The sequence below is a fragment of the Coregonus lavaretus genome (genome assembly GCF_964263955.1).
Source record: "Coregonus lavaretus genome assembly, contig: HAP1_SCAFFOLD_595, whole genome shotgun sequence".
Classification (NCBI taxonomy): Eukaryota; Metazoa; Chordata; class Actinopteri; order Salmoniformes; family Salmonidae; genus Coregonus; species Coregonus lavaretus.
Genome location: NW_028157487.1, coordinates 69,663 through 87,480, shown reverse-complemented (window position 1 = coordinate 87,480; position 17,818 = coordinate 69,663).

Sequence of the window (17,818 nt, the reverse complement as noted above, 5' to 3'; positions counted from 1 at the left end):
AAAGAGCATGCTTAAGGTGCAAATGACGACATTGCAACCTTAAAAATGAGTTATTGTTATGTACTGTAGACTATATGTGTGGCTGGCTCACCAAGCATAGGCATTGTAGATTACTCCTTGGAAGTAGTCCTAGAGTATGATTACTATTCACACTCACTAGTGTGAAAAGGGTATGTGCACGAGCACCCAACACACACACACATACACCTTAAGCGCAACACCCTGTGTATGTGTTGTTACTTGTTAGAGGCTGGAGTGGGCCAGAGGGCCAGTTAAGAGGCAGCAGTGACACCACTGGTTAATTAGGGAATCGCTTCATTAGTCGTGTCATCTCTGACTCTGGCCCTGCAATTATCCCTCTGGGACTCAACCTCACATCATTACAGGTAGCTGACGTGTGTGTGTGTGTGTGTGTTTGTGTGTGTGTGTGTGTGTGTGTGTGTGTGCATGCGTCTTCACAGTCCTCGATGTGCCGGGAGGTGTTGTTTTATCTGTTTTTTAAATCTGATTTTACTGCTAGCTTGATTTATCTGAGGTGGAAGTGTTCCATGTAGTCATGGCTCTATATAGTACTGTGCGTTTCCTAGCCTCTGTTCTGGACTTGGGGACTGGTGAAGAGACCTCTGATGGCATGTCTTGTGGGGTATGTATGAGTGTCTGAGCTGTGTGTTAACCTATTGAACAGACATTTCGGTACTTTTAACATGTCATTACCTCTCACAAAGACCAGTAGTGATGCAGTCAATCTCTCCTCTACTTTGAGCCAGGAGAGATTGATATGCATGTTGTTGATATTATCCCTCTGTGTAAATTTAAGGGCCAGACGTGCTGCTCTGTTATGGGCCAACTGTAATTTGCCTATGTCCTTCTTTGCAGCACTTGATCATATAACTGGGCAGTAGTCCAGGTATGATACAACTAGGGCCTGTTGGACTTGTTTGTTCGATTGTGATGTCAAGAAAGCAGAGCAGCGCTTTATCACGGACAGACCTCTCCCCGTTTTAGCAACCGTTGAATCAATATGTTTTGACCATGTCAGTTTACAATCTAGGGTTACACCAAGCAGTTTAGTCTTCTCAACTTGCTCAATCGCCACATTATTCATTACTACATTTAGATGAGGTTTAGGGTTTAGCGAATGATTATTCCCAAATACAATGATTTTAGTTTTGATATACACTACCAGTCAAAAGTTTGGACATATCTACTCATTCAAGGGTTTTTCTTTATTTTTACTATGTTTTACATTGTAGAATAATAGTGAAGACATCAAAACTATGAAATAACACATATGGAATCATGTAGTAACCAAAAAATGTTAATGAAAATATATTTTATATTTGAGATTCTTCAAATAGTGACCCTTTGTCTTGATGACAGCTTTGCACACTCTTGGCATTCTCATAGCTTATTACTAGCCACCCATTCTAAAACTGACTGCAGTTCTTTGTTAAGGGTTGCAGTGATTTCACATGCTGTGGTAGCTAACGTGTATAATGTTGAGAGTACATAGACACACAGGCTTTATTCAAGGCTAGTGGTAGGTCATTAGTAAAAAAAATAGGAGAACAGTAGAGGGCCAAGACAACTGCCTTGAGGTATACCACACTACCTGGTTTACGTTAGAGTGGCTTCCATTAAAGGAAACCCTCTGTGTTCTATTAGAGAGGGAGAAGTGTGTGTGTGTCTGTCTGTTAAAATTGTAAATTTGTATTAGTCGTACGGGATACGCATGGTATACATCAGGCTTCCCCAACTGGTGGCCCGATAATTTTTTTCATTTTCATTGTAGGACATAAAAGACTGTAACAACACCAGGAAATTGTCTCCAAGTGATATTAATTTAGGAAATCTGTTCCCAAGTATTCCCACGCATAATAAAGAGACACGTGATTGTATACAAGTATAAGTTGTGTGTTATAGACTGTTAGAAACTGGGTGGTTCGAGCCCTGAATGCTGATTGCCTGACAGCCGTGGTATATCAGACAATATACCACGGGTATGACAAAACATGTATTTTTACTGCTACATTGGTAACCAGTTTATAATAGCAATAAGGCACCTCAGGAGTTTGTGGTATATGGCCAATATACCACAGCTAAGGGCTGTGTCCAGGCACTCCGCGTTGTGTCATGCGTTAGCCGTGGAATATTGGCCATATAACACAACTATATATTAATTGAAATGCATTCCAGGTGACTACCTCATGAAGCTGGTTGAGCGAATACCAAGAGTGTGCAAAGCTGTCATCAAGGCAAAGGGTGGCTATTTGAAGAATCTCAAATATAAAATGTATTTTGATTTGTTCAACACTTTTTTGGTTACTACATGATTCTATATGTGTTATTTCATAGTTTTGATGTCTTCATTATTATTCTACAATGTAGAAAATAGTAAAAAATCAAGAAAAACCCTTGAATGAGTAGGTGTGTCCAAACTTTTGACTGGTACTGTATACACACACACATGCATGCAGACTCTCTCACACACACACACACTCTCCTGCATGATATTTAAACGTTGATGCATTGTCCATGTGCTTGTTTACCCAATAGTGTGTGTGTGCATGTGTCCAATCTAGTGTCTCTGCAGGGGAGAGGTGTATGAAGGGAGGTTCAGTTGAAACTACGCCACCCTCCTGCGGTCAGGTAAACACATTGATTGATTACATAACAGGGAGAGTTTGAAGCAGTTTCTCCACTCTCACCCCTCGTCTCTACATTTACATTTACATTTTAGTCATTTAGCAGACGCTCTTATCCAGAGCGACTTACAGTTAGTGAATACATTATTTTTTTTTTATACTGGCCCCCCGTGGGAATCGAACCCACAACCCTGGCGTTGCAAACGCCATGCTCTATCAACTGAGCTACATCCCTGCCGGCCATTCCCTCCCCTACCCTGGACGACGCTGGGCCAATTGTGCGCCGCCCATGAGTCTCCCGGTCGTGGCCGGCTGCGACAGAGCCTGGATTCGAACCAGGATCTCTAGTGGCACAGTTAGCACTGCGATGCAGTGCCTTAGACCACTGCGCCACTCAGGAGCCTCTAAACATCCTTCATGTTCTCTCTCCTTCACATCTCTCTCTCTCACTCTCCGTGTCTTGTATCTCATCCAGAACACCGCAGCTCGTCTGGTGTTCAACCTTCCCAAGTTCTCTCACGTCACCCCGCTCCTCCGCACACTCCACTGGCTTCCAGTTGAAGCTCGCATCTGCTACAAGACCATGGTGCTTGCCTACGGAGCTGTGAGGGGAACGGCACCTCCATACCTTCAGGCTCTGATCAGTCCCTACACCCAAACGAGGGCATTGCGTTCATCCACCTCTGGCCTGCTGGCCCCCCTACCTCTGCGGAAGCACAGTTCCCGCTCAGCCCAGTCAAAACTGTGCTCTGGCACCCCAATCGTGGAACAAGCTCCCTCACGACGCCAGGACAGCGGAGTCACTCACCACCTTCCGGAGACACTTGAAACCCCACCTCTTTAAGGAATACCTGGGATAGGATAAAGTAATCCTTCTACCCCCCCTTACCCCACCCCAAAGAAAAAAATATATATATATTGTAAAGTGGTTGTCCCACTGGCTATCATAAGGTGAATGCACCAATTTCTGAGTCGCTCTGGATAAGAGCGTCTGCTAAATGACAAATGTAAAACATTTTTAAATGTATGTATCGCCTCTTTTTGTGACCTGTCTCTGCCCCCCTCTCTCTCGCTCTCTCTCCCACTTTTTTCTGCACTGGACTTGAAATCAGTCCTACGTCATCACCCTCTCTGTCTCTGCCCTGGACATCTGGTTCGTGATGACTCCATCTCATGGTGAGTCACTTTGAGTCTCTTCTCCTAGCTGCATATGTGGACATGGGCAGGATTAGACTGGACTGTTAGCTGCTTATAAACTTTTGCTGCTTATAAACTTCTGAGAGAGAGAGAGAGAGAGAGAGAGAGAGAGAGAGAGAGAGAGAGAGAGAGAGAGAGAGAGAGAGAGAGAGAGAGAGAGAGAGAGAGAGAGAGAGAGAGAGAGAGAGAGAGAGAGAGAGAAAGATCACAAGCTCATGAGCTCCAGAATTGTTCTGCAAAACAATTGGTTTAGACTTGTGTACACTTTGATTTTTTCACAAGGACTTATAAAAGATACTACCCTCTACAGCATAAACTTCACTCCAAATCAAAACTCCAAAACTACAACATGGATTTTTGACAAAGGATTCTTACTTACAAGGACTATCCAGCAAACCAAAAACCAGCAGAAAAACCACAACAGAAACCTGAAAATACCATCCAACCTGAAACTGAGTGAGTAATGTTCAGTCCGAAGCTACTTCTAAAGCCATGAAGTAAAAGACATTACAATAATCTCTAGATATTTTACTTTATAAAGACTGAATGCTAAGTTAAAAGGCTACCAAACTTGCTAGTACATAACAGACCCAGCTGCAACTTCAATTTGCACTGAGGTGTGAAGTGAAAGGTATGAAAGCCCTTGAACCCAACAATGGCAGCAGAGCATCTCAGCCTCCCCCACCCAAATGCAAAGACCTCTTTGGCCCCCTGCTCCATGGCTTTCCCCTGTGGAGAGGTCATCACAGTACAGTACCTGGAAATTAAAAATGGCAAAGCACGGAAAGAGTACAAAAAGAAGCTCCTCAAGGACAATTCAAAGACTCTATTTGCAGACAGTTACAAGGATGGGATCACAAGCAACTTAATTTCACACACAGACCCTGGCATGGCACAGTGCTATAATAGCACACTACCCCTCTGTCAAGAAAGAAGGTTTTTGCAAAGGGTGGAAAATCAGAATAGTGGACAACGAGGACACTGAGTCAGCCTTTGTCAACCTGTACAAGACTGGAACAGTAATGGTGCAGCGCAACCACACACAGTTTCAGCATGACTTTTACAGAATAAATGAGAGAGCACAGCACTTCTGGTGACGACTCACACCTCCTCCTCAAAACTGTTCTGCAGACGAGCAGCCCCAAGAGGAGAGTCACCCTCCCAGCACTGAGAAAACCCAGATCCCAAAACAGCACTGCTTCATCGATATGAGGGGAAAGTTCACCCAGCTGGAGATAAAGCTGGTGGAGCTCGAAAAGCGATTCACCACATTCCAGACAGCACAGACCCTAACAGACCAGCACAACACCCCTTCAACCAGTCCCGGAGAGCTGAAGAGGGAGAGAGACGTGTCTGCACTCTGGACTGCGGTGACAGAACTCCAACAGGAGATAGAGGAAAAACGGCCCAGATGGAGGAGGAGGTGAGCATGGTGAAGGAGGAGGTTAGAAAGCTTGATGTGCGACAATGAACAACTCATGAAAGAGCAGGCCACCCCCCCAAAGAAGCCAACAGAACAGCCCACTTCAGATCCCGAAAAACCACAGTGGGACAGCCAAGACAGGATCTACCAACCCAGCAGACCCACCCTCCTAGCACCCCCCCGTCAGGCCCCCCTGTTGGCCTTCCTGACAACCCCCCCACACCCACTGACTCAAATGGGAAATACATTAAAGAACAAAAACTCTTTCCCAAACACAAAGTGGATTAACTCTGTTGTCCAAAAACGTGGCGCGCCCTGGAGCTGCTGTCAGAGGACCGACTAGAGTCCCCCAGCCACATACAGTGAGGGAAAAAAGTATTTGATCCCCTGCTGATTTTGTACGTTTGCCCACTGACAAAGACATGATCAGTCTATAATTTTAATGGTTGGTTTATTTGAACAGTGAGAGACAGAATAACAACAACAAAAATCCAGGAAAACGCATGTCAAAAATGTAATACATTGATTTGCATTTTAATGAGGGAAATAAGTATTTGACCCCTCTGCAAAACATGACTTAGTACTTGCTGGCAAAACCCTTGTTGGCAATCACAGAGGTCAGACGTTTCATGTAGTTGGCCACCAGGTTTGCACACATCTCAGGAGGGATTTTGTCCCACTCCTCTTTGCAGATCTTCTCCAAGTCATTAAGGTTTCGAGGCTGACGTTTGGCAACTCGAACATTCAGCTCCCTCCACAGATTTTCAATGGGATTAAGGTCTGGAGACTGGCTAGGCCACTCCAGGACTATAATGTGCTTCTTCTTGAGCCACTCCTTTGTTGCCTTGGCCGTGTGTTTTGGGTCATTGTCATGCTGGAATACCCATCAACGACCCATTTTCAATGCCCTGGTTGAGGGAAGGAGGTTCTCACCCAAGATTTGATGGTACATGGCCCCGTCCATCGTCCCTTTGATGCGGTGAAGTTGTCCTGTCCCCTTAGCAGAAAAACACCCGAAAGCATAATGTTTCCACCTCCATGTTTGACGGTGGGGATGGTGTTCTTGGGGTCATAGGCAGCATTCCTCCTCCTCCAAACACGGCGAGTTGAGTTGATGCCAAAGAGCTCGATTTTGGTCTCATCTGACCACAACACTTTCACCCAGTTCTCCTCTGAATCATTCAGATGTTCATTGGCAAACTTCAGACGGGCCTGTATATGTGCTTTCTAGAGCAGGGGGACCTTGCGGGCGCTGCAGGATTTCAGTCCTTCACGGCGTAGTGTGTTACCAATTGTATTCTTGGTGACTATGGTCCCAGCTGCCTTGTGTTGGTCTACAATCTTGTCCCTGTCATCCTTGGAGAGCTCTTTGGTCTTGGCCATGGTGGAGAGTTTGGAATCTAATTGATTTATTGCTTCTGTGGACAGGTGTCTTTTATACAGGTAACAAACTGAGTTTAGGAGCATTCCCTTTAAGAGTGTGCTCCTAATCTCAGCTCGTTACCTGTATAAAAGACACCTGGGAGCCAGAAACCTTTCTGATTGAGAGGGGGTCAAATGCTTATTTCCCTCATTAAAATGCAAATCAATTTATAACATTTTTGACATGTGTTTTTCTGGATTTTTTTGTTGTTATTCTGTCTCTCACTGTTCAAATAAACCAACCATTAAAATTATAGACTGATCATGTCTTTGTCAGTGGGCAAACGTACAAAATCAGCAGGGGATCAAATACTTTTTTCCCTCACTGTAATAGTACACATGTGCACAAACGACCCAAGGGCCCAGCAGGAAAGGGTGGCCACAACACTCAGGGAAGTGATTGAAAAAGCTTCCTCCACTTGCCCAAGAGTGGTCATCTCTATCCTGCTACCCCGAAAATACTTTCACTCTGCCACCATACAGCAGGTAAACGCAAGTATTTCCCATGACTGTGCCTCGAAACCCAATGTCTACCTGGCACTTCACCCCACCCTGGACTTGGACAGCCTCTACGACCAGGTACACCTCTACAAGGCGACAGTACCAACCTTTGCCAGCACCCTGAAATAAATCGCACACAACAGCAGCCCCAACACCTCACACAGGAGCAACAGAGCGATGAGCACCCTGCCCAGACCTGCAAGACTCCCTCCCAGACCTGCGAGCCCCCCCACCCCACTCCCCCAAGGATCTCTCTGTACTTTGCTCAGTTCATCTTTCCCTTGATCCTGACTAGTCTCCCAGTCCCTGCCGCTGAAAAACATCCCCACAGCATAGCATGGTATTGGCCAGGTGATGAGCGGTGCCTAGTCTCCTCCAGACGTGACGCTTGGCATTCAGGCCAAAGAGTTCAATCTTGGGTTTCATCAGACCAGAGAATCTTGTTTCTCATGGTCTGAGAGTCCTTTAGGTGCCTTTTGGCAAACTCCAAGCGGGCCGTCATCTGCCTTTTACTAAGGAGAGCCTTCCGTCTGGACACTCAACCATAAAGGCCTGATTGGTGGAGTGCTGCAGAGATGGTTGTCCTTCTGGAACGTAACAAAATGTGGAAAACGTCAAGGGGTCTGAATACTTTCCGAATGCACTGTATGTTTCCCAAGCCAAGAACGAAAAAGTAAGAAAATGTATGCACTCACTACTGTAAGTCGTTCTGGATAAGAGCATCTGCTAAATGACAAAAATGTAAGTTGTAATAAAGCCCCTTTGAATTGAATTGAATTGAGAGAGGGAGATAGCAAGAGCGGGAGAGAGATGGAGAGAGAGACATGGAAAGGGAGAGAGAAAGAGCGGGAAAGAGAGAAAAGGGGGAGAGGTAGAGAGGGAGAGAGCAAGAGAGCGAGAGAGCAAAAGAGCAGGAGAGAGATCAACAAAGAGAGTGAGCAAGAGAGCAGGAGAGATAGCAACAAAGAGAGAGATAGAGCAAGAGAGCAGGAGAGATAGCAACAAAGAGAGAGAGAGAGAGAGAGAGAGAGCAATAGAGCAGGAGAGATAGCAACAAAGAGAGAGAGAGCAGGATACAACATTTTACATTTTAGTCATTTAGCAGACGCTCTTATCCAGAGCGACTTACAGTTAGTGAGTGCATACATTTTTCATACTGGCCCCCCGTGGGAATCGAACCCACAACCCTGGCGTTGCAAGCGCCATGCTCTACCAGCTGAAGTGGGAAATATAAAGATCCAGTCCATTTAAAAATGTTGAGGCCCCTTACACTTCAGTGTTGTGATGCAAAAATTATAGCAAAATGTATAGCGCATAAAATGTAAAAGGTGCTGTCAGACATTATTCATTCTAATCAGACAGGTTTTTTACATGGACGATACATTGGAGAGAATATAAGGCAAGTACTGGAAACAATAGAACACTATGAAAAATCTGGGAAACCAGGCATGCTATTCATAGCTGACTTAGAAAAGGCTTTTGATAAAGTACGACTGGAGTTTATCTATACAGTGGCTTGCGAAAGTATTCACCCCCCTTGGCATTTTTCCTATTTTGTTGCCTTGCAACCTGGAATTAAAATTGATTTTTTGGGGGTTTGTATCATTTGATTTACACAACATGTTTTGTATTGTGAAACAAACTAGAAATAAGACAAAAAAACTGAAAACTTAAGCGTGCATACAATACTTTGTAGAGCCACCTTTTGCAGAAAATAGCAAAAACTAAGAAAAACCCTGGAATGAGTAGGTGTCCAAACCTTTGACTGGTACTGTATATTTGCGGAAAAAAATATATATGGGGGATTGGAAGTGATGCAGACAATTACATTGATGGAAGTTACAATCTATCTGCAATATTAAAGCTGATCTACCCCCCCCCCCCCAAAAAAAATAAGAGAGCAGGGGAGAAAGCAACAAAGAGAAAGAGCAACAAAGAGAGAAAGAAAGCAGGGGAGAGAGCAACAGAGAGAGAAAGAGAGCAAGAGAGCAGGGGAGAGAGCAACAGAGAAAGAGCGCAAGAAAGCAGGAGAGAGAGAGCAACAGAGAGACTGCTCTAAAGCTCTCAGTTTAAATGTCAATATGTGTGATGATGAGTGTTACGGATACAGGTATCCTGTGTGTGTTTTTGTGTTTTTCCTCTCCTTCTGCCCTAATCACAGGTGTCCTTTGTGTTCCTGATTGGAGGTCGTTGGTGTGTCCCACATGTCAGTCATCAGTTAATCTGCTGATTGCTGAGGTGGACCAATCAGTGGACATTTCTCCTGATTGCACCACCTGTTTCTGTTTTCCTACCCAATCATATCACACATCCCCTTGTTTTAAAAGCTAGTCAGTTGTGTTTTCTGACAGAGACTCTTTTTGTTTGTGAGTATGTATAGGGTGGTGTCTTGTTTTTGTGTACGCACTCGTTAACGGTTTAGTCCGTACTATATATTTTATATACTATATTGTTTGTTTGTGCCTGGGAAAAGGGGGATTTAGCAAGTCGCCCTTGGGCATACACTACCCGTAGGAAAACCTTGTCTAAACACACTAGTTAGACCTGAGCGGACCACCCACTGTATTTTTGTATGGTTAGCAGTAAGCTTAGTAGTTCTTGAGGCATGCAAGATCAGTTTAGGGGTTTTTGACTGTATTGTTTCATTCCTTGGGTCCAGCTCAGCCCCTTTTCCCCAAACCATTTACCGTGTGTTTTATAATAAACATTTTGTGTTTGACGGTAACATTTGGTTGTTGGCGTATTTTGTCCTCACTGTTCCTTGGCAATAGCCTAATTTGCATGAGTTATGTTACGGGCCTCTTTCACATCCACCCTAGACTTTTAAAGCCACGGGGTTCGTAACAATGCATTAACGGGATTAAGTTGCGTTTAGGCCTTCAGAGCACATAGTCCTGCTGGTAGGATTTTAGAATAGAGTCCATCAGAACATACTAGGAGGGGAAAGCAGTTTATTGAGGGGAAATAGGAATGGATTTTCATCAATATAACTGGTAATAGATAGAACATAATTACTCTTTCTCTCTCTCACGCAGATACACACACACACTGTCCATCCCTCAGTCTTAGCACGTCCCTCACTGCCCAACACACTAATCTCTCTGAAATCCAATTAATCACTCATTTGCATAAGTCATTATGTCTGTCAGGACGCAGGATATCGTCAATCTTGGGAAACACACATTCGACCGCCACTCGCTGCCCAAAGTTTATACACGTTTAATTTGGGTTTTGTCTTTGACTAATGATTGAGAGTGTCCGTAGCTGAAAATATAATGGAGACGATGTGAGTTGTGTTGGGGTTGCTGAGTTTAGTGTTTTTACTTTGCTATTCTGTAGAATTATGAAACAATGAGAGGTACATCCATATTCAGTTCCTTGCGCCATCATTTGGGACAGATACATACACTACCAGTCAAATGTTTGGACACACCTATTCATTCCAGCATTTTTCTTTATTTTTACTATTTTCTACCTTGTAGAATAATAGTGAAGACATCAAAACTATGAAATAACACATATGGAATCATGTAGTAACCAAAATAGTGTTAAAAAAATCAAAATATATTTTCTATTTTAGATTCTTCAAAGTAGTCACCCTTTGCCTTGACAGCTTTGCACACTCTTGGCATTCTCTCAACCATTTTTTACATTTTCGTCATTTAGCAGACGCTCTTATCCAGAGCGACTTACAAATTGGTGCATTCACCTTATGATAGCCAGTGGGACAACCACTTTACAATTATTATTTTTTTTGTGGAGGCCAGGTCATCTGATGCAGCACTCCATCACTCTCCTTCTTGGTAAAATAGCCCTTACACAACCTGGAGGTGTGTTGGGTCATTGTCCTGTTGAAAAACAAATGATAGTCCCACTAAGCCCAAACCAGATGGGATGGTGTATCGCTGCAGAATGCTGTGGTAGCCACGCTGGTTAAGTGTGCCTTGAATTCTAAATAAATTACAGACAGTGTCACCAGCAAAGCATCCCCACACCATCACACCTCCTCCTCCATGCTTTACGGTGGGAACTACACATGCAGAGATCATCCGTTCACCTGCACTGCGTCTCACAAAGACACCCCGGTTGGAACCAAAAATCTCAAATTAGGACTCCAGACCAAAGGACAGATTTCCACCGGTCTAACGTCCATTGCTCGTGTTTCTTGGCCCAAGCAAGTCTCTTCTTATTATTGGTGTCCTTTAGCAGTGGTTTCTTTGCAGCAATTCAACCATGAAGGCCTGATTCACGCAGTCTCCTCTGAACAGTTGATGTTGAGATGTGTCTGTTACTTGAACTCTGTGAATAATTTATTTTGGCTGCAATTTCTAAGGCTGGTAACTCCAATGAACGTATCCTCTGCAGCAGAGTTAACTCTGGGTCGTCCATTCCTCTGGCGGTCTTCATGAGAGCAAGTCTCTTCTTCTTATTGGTGTCAACAGCAAAAACAGAACGGAGCAGGACACGCAATATCACAACAGCCTTTTTTTTCACAACAGGTCTTTCTTGACAGATGCTGGAGGGAAAATCAGTGTGTGCACAGTTGGCTCTCTCTAGAGTCCAGCTGGATCTGGCAGTGTTTGTATGTTTGTTTATTTTAAATGATGGAGCAGACCACAGAGTAGACAACATTTCCCCATGCACTTCAGTCTGAGAACTTAGACCAGAGTGTGTCCTCCTCAGTCCTAGAAGTTTAAAGGCCCAGTGCTGTCAAACACATGATTTTCCTGAGTTTTATATATATTTCCACACTATGAGGTTGGAATGATACTGTGAAATTGTGAAAATTATGATAATGCCCTTTTAGTATAAGAGCTGTTTGAAAAGAACACCTGAGTTTTGGCCTTCTATTGTGACATCACCATGCAGTAAATTAGTTAATAGACCAATAAGAAAGAGTTCAAAACCTCTCTTCCAATAACAGCTCATTTTCACTCGTACCACTCCCATACAGTACTAGCAAAATTCTTGCTTGAGAAATTGCCCTCTGCTAAGAAGCTTATTTTATTGAAAACAATCTAGTACTTAATGGTTACCCAGAAATTATTTTATATTGAGATGAAAACAGCTGTATTGGACCTTTAAGGGCATAAGGCCAGGGGTTGAGCATCAGAAGAAAACTGCAGGCCTCAATCACCAAATCAATGGGAAAGATTGGCACTATTTAACAATCAATATCCCCATCTGCACCCACTGTATTGGGTTGAAGTTTGTTTGTACAGTGGCACATTTCTTGTACCCCCTGAAAAACCTGAGAGAACCCAACTACATCCCCCACGCTGCTTCACTCTCCACTTCCACCTAATGAGTCATTACCTTCCACATACATCTTTCTGCTTCATTTACGCCATACTTAACTAGGCAGATCTATCATAGCATTATCCTCCAGTCCTCACTAGCGCCTAGAAGACTAGCTCTCTCTCTGTCTGATTTATTCCAATTACCTCTCTGCGTCTTCGCTTCTAACTGCAGAGGGAAAAGGCACCTTGAACCTTTTTAATTAAGAAACTGTCATTTAAAACTTCATCAGTCCTCACTGCGCGGCGGCCATGACGGGGCCTGAGGATCCGCGGGGCTCTCTGTCTTCAGACGAGAGGGTCATTTTTCAGGTGGGGGTGAGAGGATCCGAATAGGCTAGGTAAATAAGGAGTGGGTGAAGAGTGATGCGCCTTCCCCCAAAAACCACTCAGCAGCGACGATGTTCAGGGGGTGTTGCTTTGTCAAAGATGAGGCCAAACTTGAAAGTTTCTCCCCTTGTTTATTACACACTGGGTGAGTTTGGTGCCATTAATCAAGCTTAAGCGTGTGTGTGTTGTGTTCATCAAGCATGCGTGTGGAGAAGAGCCTGAAGCCTCCTTCCTTCTCTCACTAAAAACAAAACTTTTCTCACCTTTTGGCAGACATCTAAAGTGCATTCGGAATGTATTCAGACCCCTTTACTTATTCCACATTTTGTTAGGTTACAGCCTTATTCTAAAATTGATTAAATTATTTTTTCCCCCTCATCAATCTACACACAATACCCCATAATGACAAAGCAAAAACTGGTTTTTAGAAATTTTAGAAATTTCTAAATAAATAAAAACTGAAAAATCACATTTACATAAGTATTCAGACCCTTTACTCAGTACTTTGTTGAAGCACCTTTGGCAGTGATTACAGCCTCGAGTTTTCTTGGGTATGACGCTACACGCTTGGCACACCTGTATTTGGGGCGTTTCTCCCATTCTTCTCTGCAGATCCTCTCAAGATCTGTCAGGTTGGATTGGGAGTGTCGCTGCACAGCTATTTTCAGGTCTCTCCAGATATGTTTGATCGGGTTCAAGTCCGGACTCTGGCTGGGCCACTCATGGACATTCAGAGACTTGTTCCGAAGCCACTCCTGTGTTGTCTTGGCTGTGTGCTTAGGGTCGTTGTCCTGTTGGAAGGTGAACCTTCGCCCCAGTCTGAGGTCCTGAGCGCTCTGGAGCAGGTTTTCATCAAGGATCTCTCTGTACTTTGCTCTGTTCATCTTTCCCTTGATCCTGAATAGTCTCCCAGTCCCTACAGCTGAAAAACATCCCCACAGCATGATGCTGCCACCACCTTGCTTCACCGTAGGGATGGTGCCAGGTTTCCTCCAGACGTGACACTTGGCATTCAAGCCAAAGAGTTCAATCTTGGTTTCATCAGACCAGAGAATCTTGTTTCTCATGGTCTGAGAGTCCTTTAGGCGCCTTTTGGCAAACTCCAAGCAGGCTGTCATCTGCCTTTTACTGAGAAGTGGCTTCCGTCTGGCCACTCTACCATAAAGGCCTGATTTGGTGGAGTTCTGCAGAGATGGTTGTCCTTCTGGATGGTTCTCCCATCTCCACAGAGGAACTCCGGAGCTTTGTCAGAGTGACCATTGGGTTCTTGTTCACCTCCCTGACCAAGGCCCTTCTCCCCCGATTGCTCAGTTTTGACAGGCGGCCAGCTCTAGGAAGAGTCTTGGTGGTTCCAAACTTCTTCCATTTAAGAATGCTGGAAGCCACTGTGTTCTTGGGGACCTTCAATGCTGCAGAATTGTTTTGGTACCCTTCCCCAGATCTGTGCCTTGACACAATCCTGTCTCTGAGCTCAACGGACAATTCCTTCGACCTTATATAGACAGGTGTGTGCCTTTCCAAATCATGTCCAATCCATTGAATTTACCACAGGTGGACTCCAATCAAGTTGTAGAAACATCTCAAGGATGATCAATGGAAACAGGATACACCTGAGCTCAATTTTGAGTCTCATAGCAAAGTGTCGGAATACGTATGTAAATAAGGTATTGGTTTTTATCTCTTTATACATTTGCAAAAATTTCTAAAAACCTGTTTTCGCTTTATCATTATGGTGTATTGTGTGTAGATTGATGAGAGAAAACAAATATTTAATCAATTTTAGAATAAGGCTGTAATGTAACAAAATGTGGAAAAAGGGAAGGGGTCTGAATACTTTCCGAATGCACTGTAAGCAATTGCTTAACTTCTCTTTTGTCCTTTAGCAGGGAATGATAATTTGTTCTCTAGCTACCAAGGCCTACTGATTTTTGCCACCACCCCAAAAAATTTGGTTAAGAATGATAGCTGCAATAAATTATCAACATTTGATCAAATCTGGCAGCCTTTCCTCTCTTACCTGGACCAGTCGGTGCTGTGAATTTGTACTTTTTAACGCACTCTCAATTGTCATATTGTAATCTACCTTTGGGCAGCGTGTGCTGGCCCTGACACTCGAGCAGTTGGGAGGGGAATAGGGTGGAATAGGGGGGGGGGGGGGGGCAGGGGCGGTGTGTTCATTAGGGCGATATGGGCGACGCACTGCCAAACGGGAAAAGGAAGGGATTTTTTTTCTAATCAATTATATCACGGCAACAGTAGTTATCAGTGTTCTAATCTAGACGTCTGATCTGCCACTAAATGTCCAATCAGGCTAAAGTCGTGCTTCAAATGGCCCCGCCCCTTTTGGGGCGATTTCAGTCAGGTTGAAAATCGCCCAGAAGTCTCTCATAGCCTGTCATGTAAAATCTTTTTTCTTCAAATATCAGAGCTTTCAATACAATCTCTATGGGTTTCTGAGGGCTTGCACTTACGCGCTTTCGTCATACGTAACATAACCATGAACGTAACTAAGAAAAGAGCGGGTAGCAGCGTCAATCAATTCACGTACTACTATCAAGATGGCTAGCCTTCAGTGCAACTCGATTGTCTCTTTGAAAGAAGTTCACATCAAAGACCATTCAAAACGAGCTACTGGAGTGTATGCTAGCGGTCATGAGGGAACATATTGTGGAGGAGGTGAAGTCGGCGAACTTCGTAGCTATCCAAGCTGACGAGACCACGGACGTTTCTACACAGACACAGCTGGTGCTTGTGCTGAGGTACATAGATAGCAACCACAAAGTGCAGGAGCGCTTTTTTGAGTTCCTTCCCATCTCGGAATCAACCTCAGTCTCAATCGCCAGTGTGCTTTTGGAGAGACTGAACGGTCTTTTTGCCTACGACGAGAAAGTCAAACTGTGGTGCACTGGCACTGTACCAGGTTCTCATGAGCTACAACCTCCAGGAGACGTTCTCTGAGACTGTGACTCTGTTGAACATCCTCATAACTACTCCCATGACAACAGCTGAAGCTGAGAGATGTTTCTCAACTTTGACACGAGTTAAGACATTCCTGCGAAATTCAATGGGCCAGGAACGTCTGAATGCACTGGCCATGCTTTCCATGGAGAGTGAACTAGTCCTCAGCATGCCTGATTTCAATGAGAAAGTCATTGACCGCTTTGCTGCATTGAAAGAGAGAAGAGAACAGTTTCAGTACAAGTAATGTAGCCTCTCTCTCTCTTTGTCCCTCCCTGTCTGTCTCTTTAACACACACACGCCCAAATCAGTTCACAGTTGATGTTGTTTAAAATAGTTATTTTTCATTTTTAAAAAAGTAAAAAAATAATAATAATCTGTTAATGTTCATTTTTACAAATCTATACAATTGGCCAGAATATGGTTGTTCATATTTACAAATCTATACAATTGGCCAGAATATGGTTGTTCATTTTTACAAAGCCATACAGATAGCTGTGTTTACCTTTTCTAGAAATTATTTTCAAATTCTGTTTTCAGGCAAAATGTCTATCACTGTTCATTTTCACAAATCTATACAATAGGGCAGAATATGGAAGTCTATAAAAATTTATTATTACCAATAACTTGCATCAATGTTTTCAGTAGCCTCTATCAAAAGCTCCTGCTTGCTTGTTGTGAATTATGCTCAGGTGCACATATTTCCAATTCAACCATGAGGCAAAACATGTGGTAAAAGCTCTTGTTGATCCTGCAATCTGAACAAATACCAAGATGCTGTATTTTCAGCTGATATTTCATTTGTTTATGGAAATGCATATTGTTTATGCAGTGTTGAGGAATGTGAAAGAACACCCTTGATTATTTTTACTGTGATAACTTATGTTGCTTTTGTAAGCCAACACTTTTGAGATCAGTCAATAAATGCTTCTGGCATTGACTTATATGCTGCCCCTGTCTTCATGTTGTTGCTGGACATATCTTTTTTTAAATGTGTGTAGGTCACCTAAATCATCAGAAAAATTGCCCCCCCTGAGAATTTTTTCAGGAGCCGCCACTGGGGGGGGGATGAAGTGGGGTATAAGTGGGGGGGTTACATCTACCCTTTTTCTTTCTTCCTGTCCCTGTTCTGTATGTCGTGTTTTGTAATATTGGTTTTGTGTCCAGAACTCTGGGTCTTGTTGTTCATGTCTGTTCTCTTATGTTTAGATAAGAACTGTACACATGTCTTTCATACCTATACACCATTCTTGTGTGTGTTCAATAAAAAATATTTGAACGAAAAAAAGAATGATAGCTGCATGATAACGTTTGTGGATTGTGGATTAATGAAAAGACCAGTCATCACATTCAATAACCAACTCCTTTCCACCTTATTCAGTGACGTTTATAAAACAGCTTTGGTGACTCATGCAGCCTGTAATTCCTCCCTGACACTCAGATGGATGGCCTGGATGCCAGCTTGTCTGCTTTAACCAACTATTTTGTCCAACAACATTTTGTGCATGAAAATACAAATCACCACTCATCACTGTTTAGTGACGTCTATACAGTACGATGACCTCGGTGACTCATAACCTGTATCATTCCATATGACCCTCAGGTCTCATGTTGTCATGACAACAAAAGGAGTTGGCTAAAGCAGAAAGAGAGACGGGCATCCAGGCTCCAGGGACAACGGTTTCAAACCACCACTACTGATTTGATCCTCTTCTGACAAAGTGGAGCAGCAGGAGAAAGTGGCTGAGACTTATTGATAACGTCTGCTCTGGTATTCATTGAACTGTGTTTAAAATTCCTCCAATTTGTCCAGTCTGTAACCAATTTTCCACCCCGATCCGACCTCATGGACAGGCCTATACTTTCCTCTGACAGACAAGCAGAAGTTGATTTGTTTACTTGGCGAAGCTTTATTGAGTGTGACGTTGTCGTCATCCACTCTCATACGGAGCACCAGCCCAGTCTAGCCCGGCCCAGCTGTGGAGATTGTAAACATGTTTTCCTCTCCCATCCTTACAAGAGGCCTGCTGATATAAAAAGACTAG